This window comes from Danio rerio, chromosome 4 (assembly GCF_052040795.2).
Source record: "Danio rerio strain M-AB ecotype USA chromosome 4, GRCz13ab, whole genome shotgun sequence".
Taxonomy (NCBI): domain Eukaryota; kingdom Metazoa; phylum Chordata; class Actinopteri; order Cypriniformes; family Danionidae; genus Danio; species Danio rerio.
In genome coordinates, this window is record NC_141024.2 from 65,285,001 (window position 1) to 65,296,272 (window position 11,272).

Sequence of the window (11,272 nt, forward strand, 5' to 3'; positions counted from 1 at the left end):
GTTTTGAATATCAGAAAATAGACTTTATTCTCCATAATAAAGCCGAGAAAGAGCAGAGCAGGCCCCAGAGCATTCTGAAGTCTCTCCGGGACACCTTCTAAAGTATCTGTGTTCTCCATAATCTTTATACAGGTAATTATGACACACCCCTTTGTGTCTCTTTTTAACGCTTGACCACTTTTGAATAGCTTTTCTAGTCTAAGGGGTCCTGCTATTCTTGGCTCTCAGCCCACCAGCTCATGTCAACAGAGATGTTACAGGTCTATGTCAGCAAAGTATAAATACAACTTATGCAAAGGAACTAAGGGTTTACATACATTGTTATGATAGGATAATAACTTGATAATATGTTACTCATTCTAACTTCTGCCACATATAGCTTCATACAAGTATTTAACATATATAATCAGTGCTTTACATATTCAGTTATTCTACACAATCAGCCATTCAGTAGCCTTCTCCTAGTGTTGCTCCTGTGCAGGCATACTCATATTACACAGTATTTTTAACACATGCTGGCATGTTTGCTGCAAACACTACATACATTTTGAGAAGAGAAAATTAACTGCTTTACACTTAGAAAATACTACACACTGAGAGAATAGAAATCTTCTTCAATCCCTCTTCTTAAGACTTTAGTCTTAATATTATTGTCTTTTAACCCAAAGTGCAATTTCATAATCCAGTTCTCTTAATTACCTCTATCTAGTGACTGATATAAGCCACATAGCTGTTATCAATTGACTAGATTATGCCACTGTATTTTGACAGAAGTCCAGCCAAACATCTCCCCTCTTTTTTGATTTGAAGGAAGTAAAAGACTGTACTCTGTTTTTTTCTCTTAACACATCAAAGACAACAATGTTTTAAGCATAAGTATTCAGTTGGTTCAGTCCTAGCTGCTGGTTTTCACACTCATGTAGAATATACTGAAGTGATATTATATATAGGTACCATAAAAGCAATATGCAAACAAATTCAATATGCAAACATAAAAAGCATCAAATGTTGATCTTGATCTTTGGTCATCCTTGTTTCTCTTCTTCTAAGCTACCAGCATCTTCACTTGACTTTAATAGATGTTAATGGAGATGTGTGGTTAAGAGTCTGAGTTTTGAAATCTGCAGTTGTGCAATTATCATCCCTTGACTTGTGGCACTGCTGTATGTGGTATTCAGGCATATTATCAGAATCACTCTTTACTTTGTTCTGATTAACTTGTCCTTCCACACGTTGCACTTAGTAGTTTAGAGCTTTGGAATATTCAGGCTCCTCTGCTTCCGGTCAGCTTTCCCTTGCTGGAGTTGTTTCCTTTCGCTCCTTTGAGGCATTGGTACCCCATTAATGGCATCCACTTTGGCAGCTGTTGGATTTGCCCTCATCCAGATATGGTCCTTTCCTCCTGAGCTCTCTCCTTTTTCCAGAACATCCACAGATAGACTCGATCAGCTGGACCAATTGAACCTTGTATCACTGCTCTCTCACACGGCTCCTTTCTGGTTTCCTGCACAGATATCGCTTTGCACATGGCAATTAATTGTTTCTTTATTTAAGTCCCTACTGCATTAGACATCCTTGCAAACCATTCCAAGAGGTTATGTGCAAGGTTATAGGTGAGATTATATGAAAGGTTTTATGCAAAGTTTCATGTGGTTTCTTGCAAGGGTTGACCCAATAGTAGTTCATGTGATGCAGTGTTAGATGCCTGTTTCTGTCAGTTTCCATGCCATCATTCACCAATGCACTTGTTAACACATTAAACTCATTAAGTTTATTATTTTCACATCTTTCATTGCGCGTTGGCCTTGATGGATCATCTTTATCTCTTTCAGCCATTTCTGGTAATTGAGCATAATACAATTACTCTCTCTTTTGCTTTATTCAAAATTTTTCATACTCCTTTAGATGTTTTTATTTATTGATCACTTATTCACTTTGACTTTAATTACTTTATGAATGCAAACCTTTTATGAACTTATTTCTGCTGATGTTTCAAATCCTTGGAAGTGCTTCTGTCGTCACAAATGAATAACTGTTCCTGCTTCATAATTTGCTTCTGGTACCATCTCCAATCATCTACTCATCATAGTTTCTCAACTGTACTTGTTTACAGAATAATTCTCGATCCAGTCAACACCAAAAACAGTCATCATCTCTCACTGTTTGGAGCAATGGTCTCCAGTCAAGTCTTTTAATTGAACTAGATCTTTGTGAAGTTGCAGATAATTCAATCATCCACATATTGTGACAGTGTCCATCCTAAGATCTTCTCCCTAATTTTAACCCTTTATGCATTCTGGTGTATACAATATATGATAGTCATCAGCCTACACAAGTACAAACAAGTTTCTACCCTCCTCTGGTAGTTACCTAAAATAAACTCAATAGAAACCCAATACTTGAAATATTTACCATCCAAAAAAAACAAATCTTCAAATACAATATGAACTTCAGCTGGAAAATCTTCTCCTATTGATTGCTCTTAAATCATATTATCAACATTAAGCCTCTTTTATCTGTCTTGATTAACCATTTATTTTAATTAGCAAATTAACTTCAATTAAACATTATTAGTTACTTATAATTTACATTTACATTTAGTCATTTAGCAGACGCTTTTATCCAAAGCGACTTACAAATGAGGACAAGGAAGCAATTTACACAACTAAGAGCAACAATGAATAAGTGCTATAGGCAAGTTTCAGGTCTGTAAAGTCTAAGAAGGGAAGTATTAATGGTATTAGTATTTTTTTTTGTACAGTTAGTGTGATATTCAAAGAGGCAACTGCAGATTAGGAAGTGAAGTGGAGACTAAATAGTTGAGTTTTTAGTCGTTTCTTCGAGTGACTCTGCTGTTCTGATGCAGTTAGGGAGTTCATTCCACCAACTGGGCAGATTGAGCGTGAGCGTTCGCGAAAGTGATTTCTTCCCTCTTTGGGATGGAACCACGAGGCGACGTTCATTCACAGAACGCAAGTTTTTGGAGGGCACATAGATCTGCAGAAGTGAGAGCAGATAAGAAGGAGCAAGGCCAGAGGTCACTTTGTAGGCAAACATCAGAGCTTTGAATTTGATGCGAGCAGCAACTGGCAGCCAGTGCAAACGGACTAGCAGCGGAGTGACATGTGCTCGTTTAGGTTCATTGAAGACAACTCGTGCTGCTGCATTCTGGAGCAGTTGAAGAGGCTTGATAGAGTTAGCTGGAAGCCCAGCTAGTAGAGAGTTGCAGTAATCCAGTTTGGAGAGAACAAGAGCTTGAACAAGGAGTTCAGCTGCATGTTCAGATAAGAAGGGTCGGATCTTTCTGATGTTATAGAGTGCGAATCTGCAAGATCGAGCAGTTCTAGAAATGTGGTCAGAGAAGTTTAGTTGGTCATCAATCGTTACTCCAAGGCTTTTCACCATTTTGGATGCAGTAATGGTTGCCCCATCCATCTGGATTGAAAAGTTATGGTGTAGAGACGAGTTGGCAGAAACTACAAGCATTTCCGTTTTTGCGAGATTCAGCTGAAGATGATGATCTTTCATCCAGTGTGAAATATCCAACAGGCAGGCTGAGATACGAGCTGGAACCGAGGGATCATCAGGATGAAAAGAGAGGTATAGCTGGGTATCATCAGCATAGCAGTGGTAGGAGAATCCATGTCTCTGGATGACTGGTCCTAGAGATGAAGTGTAGATGGAGAAGAGAAGTGGCCCCAGAACAGAGCCTTGAGGCCTTATTACTCCTTTAAATTTAAATAGAAATGTCTAGGACAGATTGTATATTACAGTAAATGTTTCTATTAATGCTCCTATTTTTACACTTTTTGAAAGAGTTTTATACCTATTTCAGCATCTAGTGTTTTTCTTTCTGGGCAGATCTACATCTGATTTAATTTGAACCCTGACTACACAGCAAATTCATTGGTGTTAAATTTCAAGTGTTGTGGTAATTCAGAGTAAAGTGTTAAAATTCTAGAGTTAGATAAAGGTAAAATAACCCTCTCAGCGTTAGAAGCTGATTTGCCTCCTTGTCACACAGAGTAACATGTATCTACCTTTGTAGAAAACCCTTGTATTTGAGAAACTAATCAGAGTGTCTGAAATCTCGCCACACCCTCATTCACCTGGCCCTTAAATTGGTCAATTAGTTTAGTCCACTAGACAGAGCGAATGACCACAAATAAGTGAATTCAGACACCTGCTGATGAACACCTGCTGTTAACAAGCACAATCACTGAAGGAATAAGAAATTGAAGGAAGAAATAAAACTACAGACACAGCCTCACACCAAACCAGCTGAATTAAAACAGAGAATTAAACAACTCCATTAAATAATAGCATAAGCAGCTTCACTGATTACAGTTTGACTTCATTTCTGTAAGAATATTTTTTTTATTCAAAATATTTCATTTGACCTCACCATCATGGAGATCAGAGGCTGCTTATTTGAGCTCTTGAAGCTTTACTGTTATATCCTAATGGTTCTCTGACTGCTATAACTGTGTTTCTAAAACTCATCAGCTATAGCAAGAAAGCTCAAGAGAAACTATACTGTTGATGCTTAATTGTTTTTAATTTCAGGTGTTTATTAAGTTGATTCATAAAGATATGCAAATATAATTGTATTAAAGCTGCATGGGACAATAATACTGGCAGTCTGCTGCTCTTCATAGAAAATTCAACAAACAATTAGGATACAATTAATAATTAAAGTATCATGCACTAAACATTCAAGCTCCAGCTTGCTCTTTATGACACACAGGCATCAAGAATCAGGACATGAACCTCAACCGTGGTTGCTAAAAAAAAAAAAAAAGCTGCATAGTTCATGCCGCAATGCATGCTGGGTGCCAGCATAGTACAAAGCTCCCAGCATGCATTGCAGCATGAATAAATTATGCAGCTTTATGTTCTTACAATCTCTTTCTTTTCCTTTATTTTGTGTTGTTTTTGGGAGGTGATATTTCAGTAGTGTTTTTTTTTAACTTTATTTTATTTTTTTTGTTTGTCACCATCATTAAGATTCAAAGACTAATTATTGATGTCTGTGTGTTTTTGAGTTCTGCCATAGATTAAACATTCTCATTGTAAATATTGTTTTAATTTTATTTTATTGGAGCTTCAGTGGTTGTTTATTTCTCACACATAACTAATATGATACTGAATTAGAAAACAAGGAAAGGATGGCTATGTTATCATTAATAATCTCTTCAGACTGACACTTAAATTTTCTTTCGGCTTTCCATGCTGTATGTTTAAATAGTGTAATTAACACTATCTATAGCAGCCAAAATAAAAGACATTTATAGTGAGAAGTTGAAGAGCCTGACTAAAGCAGACTCTGTCCTCCATCATGGTGACTTCAAATGAACAACGGAAATTTCATCAAGAGCTTTTGTTCACATGACAGAAATAAAGTCAAAGGTCAGTAATAGGTGAAGCTCCATGGTAAGTTGTTTAATTTGATGAGTTTTTTTTAAAGATGTTGAAAAATATCATTTTTTATTGTGTAATTTGTTTCATTTTTATTGATTATTATTTTATTTAGAGTTTTTTTTTCTCATTTGATTTCATCTTTGGTTTTGGCTTGTGTTTTTCTGTCCTTCAGTGATTCTGCTTGTTAACAGTTGTTCATCAACAATTCTCAATCCTCCTTTAATTAGACACTTAATTGTCTCATTAACATCATCACTGTCTGAGTGTTCAGCCCTCTGTAGTGAGGACACTAGTGAGGATTTTGCTCTGGAATTTAAGGCTTACGTGTGTGCATCTTCTTTTGTTTAAAGGAAACTGTGTAGTTACTAATGCAGTCAAAATCTGTTAGCTACTAGCAATAACACATGAAAACATTATTGCATCTAAAGACTTTACATTTTTGTGCACTAAGCTATGATTTTGTAAAATAAACAATGTGTTAGTTCATGAAATATGGTTAATTTTTGTAAATTTATACAGTTATATAAAACTTTCATGTTTTTCACAGAAAGATTCTGGCAACCACAGCTGCTGGTATTGTCACCGACTCGGTCCCAGTCATTCCCCTCGCTGACCAGCAGAGGTCACCATCTCCGGACTTCTAACCATTACGTCATCCTTCTCACTCAGATCCCAGCACACCTGTTCTCCATCTCACTAATGACCCACGTACCACATATAAGCAGCTCACACACTCACTTCATTGCGAAGTCTTGTTTAGCCCCGGCCAGCATTTCTGAGCGTTCTAGCCTGCCTGATTTCCCGTTGACCACTTCAGCCCGTTTCTCGACTCTGCTCTGTCTTCTGCCTGCCCTTGACCTAAAGCCTGATTACACGGACTCTGATTCTCGCTGCCTGCCCTTGACTAAAGCCTGTATTACGGACTCTGAACCACGCTGCCTGCCCTTGACTCAAGCCTGGTAATCACTCTGCCTCTGTTATCTGCTAATCATCGTTGAGTTGTATGTTGTATGGTGCACAGCCGTGCGAGGTGTTGATGTTTAAGTGTGACTTAATAAATACTGCAAAATGGATCCCTCCGTGTCAGTCTCCCCGTTACAGAAGACTTCGCCCAACACGGATCCCGCAGCCATCCAGGTTTTGTCTCACGAAGTCACATCACAAGCTCAGGTATTGTCAACACACCAACAACAACTAACACATCTAACCCAGTTAACAGACGAACTGGTGAAATCCCTACAAAACCTGCAAGCTGCTGCCACTGCGCAACCCACCGCCAACTACTCTCCAAGTCCGCTCGTTGTTGCACAACCCCCGATGACTTCCGGAGTTCGATTGGCTTTTCCTGACAAGTTCTCAGGTAACCCAGCAAAATGTAAAGGCTTCCTATTGCAATGTAAACTGTTTATCGCCCAACAGCCCCATCTGTTTAAGGACGAAAATGGGAAAATTGCTTTTGTGTGCTCTCTGCTCACTGGGAAGGCGCTAGACTGGGCTACTGCAGTTTGGCCAGACAGTACCCCGATATTTCCCTCGTTTAATGACTTTCTCAAACGTTTCTGCACTGTGTTCGATCATCCGGAGGGTGGTCGTAATGCTGGCGAGGAGCTATTGTGCATCCAACAAGGAGATCGCTCCGCAGCTGAGTTCGCCCTGCAGTTCCGCACTTTGGCAGCGCAAACTGGCTGGGCTGATGATCCGCTTGCCATGCTTTACAGAAAGGCTCTAAGACCAGAATTGCAGCGAGAGATGGCATGTCGTGACGAGGGAAAAACACTGGATCAACTTATCGAGCTTTCCATAAGGTTAGACACTCTCCTCCGCACTCGCAACCCGCTCTGCTCAATTGCTTCCAGTCCTGTATCCCCTGAAACCTCCGCTGAACCCATGCAATTGGGTAGGACCCGCCTGAACCCAGAAGAGCGAGAACGACGGAGAAGAAATCACCTGTGCATTTACTGCGGACTTCCAGGTCATACGAAGGTTTTATGTCCCAACAAGCCTCTCCCTAAAACCCTCTCGGTGAGTGCAACCACTATGTTCACTACCACTAATAATGTTGTGAATCTGCCTGTCACTTTGAGAAACGATGGAGATGAGATTGAGACTATGGCCATGATCGATTCAGGAGCCGCTGGTAACTTTATTGATTACACGTTTGCCACCACTCACTCCATTCCTTTAACCTCCTGTGATTCCTCCATAGCCATCACTGCTGTAGATGGGCGCCCTTTGGGAGAAGGACGTATAAAATTCCAGACCCTGCCAATCTTGCTTCAAACAGGCTCTCTCCATGAAGAGGAAATTTCCCTTCTTGCCATCAACTCCCCTAAACACTCTGTGATTCTTGGGTTACCATGGCTACAACAGCATGACCCTCAAGTCTCTTGGAGAACTGGTGAGATCATAAAATGGAGCAATCAATGCTTTACCCAATGTCTGCATCCTGTTTCCCCTATCCAGATCAACACAATTAACAAGACCGAAGACTCTGAACTCCGTCATGTTCCTGATGCTTATCACGATCTAATTGAAGCATTCAATAAGCAGAAGGCTACTAAGCTCCCTCCTCATCGTGATAATGACTGTGCCATTGAGCTGCTACCCGGCACCACGCCCCCTCGTGGTCGCATCTTCCCTCTCTCACAACCTGAAACTGAGGCTATGAAGAATTACATCTCTGAGGAGCTAGAAAAAGGATTTATTCGACCATCTACTTCTCCCGCTTCAGCAGGGTTTTTCTTCGTCAAGAAGAAGGATGGCAGCTTACGCCCTTGCATCGATTACCGAGGCTTGAATGAGATCACGGTCAAATGCCGCTACCCATTGCCATTGGTTCCTGCCGCCCTTGAACAACTCCGATCCGCCCAGTATTTCACTAAGTTGGACCTCCGTAGTGCATATAACCTCATCCGCATACGACAGGGAGACGAGTGGAAAACCGGGTTCTCTACAATTGACGGCCACTACGAATATCTCGTTATGCCCTTCGGCCTAGCAAACAGTCCTTCCGTGTTCCAGGCATTTGTAAATGAGATATTTAGAGACATGCTCAACAAGTGGGTCATAGTATATATTGACGACATCCTGGTCTATTCCAATTCGCTATCTGAGCATATCCAGCACGTTCGGGCAGTGCTCAAACGTCTCATTCAAAACCAGCTGTATGCAAAAAGCTCCAAGTGCGAATTCCATCAGACCTGCATCTCATTCCTTGGCTACATTATCAGTCCAGAAGGCGTGGCCATGGACCAGCAAAAGGTTGACTCTGTGACACAATGGCCACAACCCGAAACCATTAGGCAACTACAACGATTCCTGGGCTTTGCTAACTTCTACAGACGCTTCATAAGGAACTTCAGTTCAGTCGCTGCCCTACTGACCGCCATGGTCAAAGCTAACAATGCTCGCCTTAAATGGAACCCCGACGCTGTCCGAGCATTTACCCAGCTAAAGACTCGCTTCTCCAGTGCACCCATTCTGCGTCATCCTGATCCCGAACAACCCTTTGTAGTCGAAATTGACGCGTCCAACACTGGAATTGGAGCCATCCTGTCCCAACGATCCCTAGTGAATAAGAAGCTCCATCCCTGTGCCTTCTATTCTCGCAAGCTCAACTCCGCTGAACGGAACTACGATGTGGGAAACCGAGAACTCCTCGCCATGAAAGCCGCGCTAGAAGAATGGAGACACTGGCTTGAGGGTGCAAAACACCCTTTCATCGTCATCACTGATCACAAGAACCTAGAATACATGCGGTCTTGTAAACGTCTGAATCCTAGACAGGCAAGATGGGCGCTGTTTTTCACCCGATTTGACTTCCAAGTCACCTATATCCCTGGCTCGAAAAACATCAAAGCAGATGCTCTGTCCCGCCTCTCAGACGATGAGACCTCTGAAATCCCTGATGAACCCATAATCAAAGATCCTCTAATTGTCGCTCCCATCCAGTGGGATATAGAACAGGAGATCCTTCAAGCCGCCGAAAATAATCCTTCTCAGCAGCCCTGTCCAGAGAATAAAATCTTTGTTCCCCCGTCACTTCGAGAAAGACTCATCTCCGAGGTACATGATCACCCCAGTTCCGGTCACCCAGGCAGCACAGCCACCGTACAAATGATTCAATCCCGCTACTGGTGGTCATCCATACACAAGGATGTAATCAATTTCATCAACAAATGCTCACCCTGTCAGATGTCCAAACACTCCCGTCACCGTCCAGCTGGATTACTCCAACCCCTGGAGGTGCCACATCGCCCCTGGTCACACATCGCTATAGATTTCATCACCGATTTACCCATATCTCAGGGCAAAACCACCATCCTCACCGTAGTGGACCGATTTTCAAAATCCTGCCGCCTTATCCCCATTTCCAAACTGCCCACAGCCATGGAAACGGCCGAATTACTCTGCGAGTGTGTATTTCGGTACTATGGTCTCCCCGAAGACATCGTGTCGGATAGAGGTCCCCAGTTTACATCCCGACTCTGGTCAGCATTCTTTAAAAATCTCCAAATCAACGTTAGCCTAACATCCGGCTATCATCCCCAATCCAACGGGCAAAAAGAGCGCTTGAACCAAGAAATCGGCAGATTCCTCCGCACGTATTGTCATTCGAACCAAAACGAATGGGCCAAATTTTTGATGTGGGCAGAATATGCTCAGAACTCCCTCAGAAAGGCATCTACTGGATTAACCCCATTTCAATGCGTGCTGGGCTTCCAACCTCCGCTCTTTCCCTGGTCCGGCGAGACCTCTGAACTCCCTGCGGTGGATACCTGGTTTAAAAACTGCGAAGAGGTCTGGAACGCAGCTCACACTCACCTCTCTCACGCCGTAAGGCGTTTCAAGGAACAAGCCGATCGACACCGACGTCCTGGTCCCATGTATTCCCCAGGACAATGGGTATGGCTTTCCACCCGCGACTTACGCCTCAAGCTGCCCTGCAAGAAACTCAGTCCCAGGTACGTGGGTCCTTTCCAGATAGAAAGACAAATATCTCCTGTTTCGTTCAGACTGACACTCCCTAATCATTTTCGTATTTCCCCAACTTTCCATGTCTCTCTGCTCAAGCCTGCTGCTGGTCCAGCCGAGACGGATAGGGAGGTGGCAGCCGGTGAACAGGGTCCCCCGCCTCTTATGATCGATGGCGAAGAGGCTTACCAGATCCACGAGATCCTGAGATCCAGACGCCGGGGCGGACAACTCCAATATCTCGTCGATTGGGAGGGGTACGGTCCGGAGGAGAGATCTTGGATTAACCGCAAGGACATCCTCGACACCACACTACTGGAAGAGTTCCACTCACAACATCCGGAGATGACGGCCCCTCGCCCCCGTGGAAGACCCCGGCGTCAAGAATTGCCTCACTTCAGGAGCCGTTCGTTGGGGGGGGGCTCTGTCACCGACTCGGTCCCAGTCATTCCCCTCGCTGACCAGCAGAGGTCACCATCTCCGGACTTCTAACCATTACGTCATCCTTCTCACTCAGATCCCAGCACACCTGTTCTCCATCTCACTAATGACCCACGTACCACATATAAGCAGCTCACACACTCACTTCATTGCGAAGTCTTGTTTAGCCCCGGCCAGCATTTCTGAGCGTTCTATCCTGCCTGGTTTCCCGTTGACCACTTCAGCCCGTTTCTCGACTCTGCTCTGTCTTCTGCCTGCCCTTGACCTAAAGCCTGATTACACGGACTCTGATTCTCGCTGCCTGCCCCTGACTAAAGCCTGTATTACGGACTCTGAACCACGCTGCCTGCCCTTGACTCAAGCCTGGTAATCACTCTGCCTCTGTTATCTGCTAATCATCGTTGAGTTTAGGGATGGGAAGATTAATCGATATGTA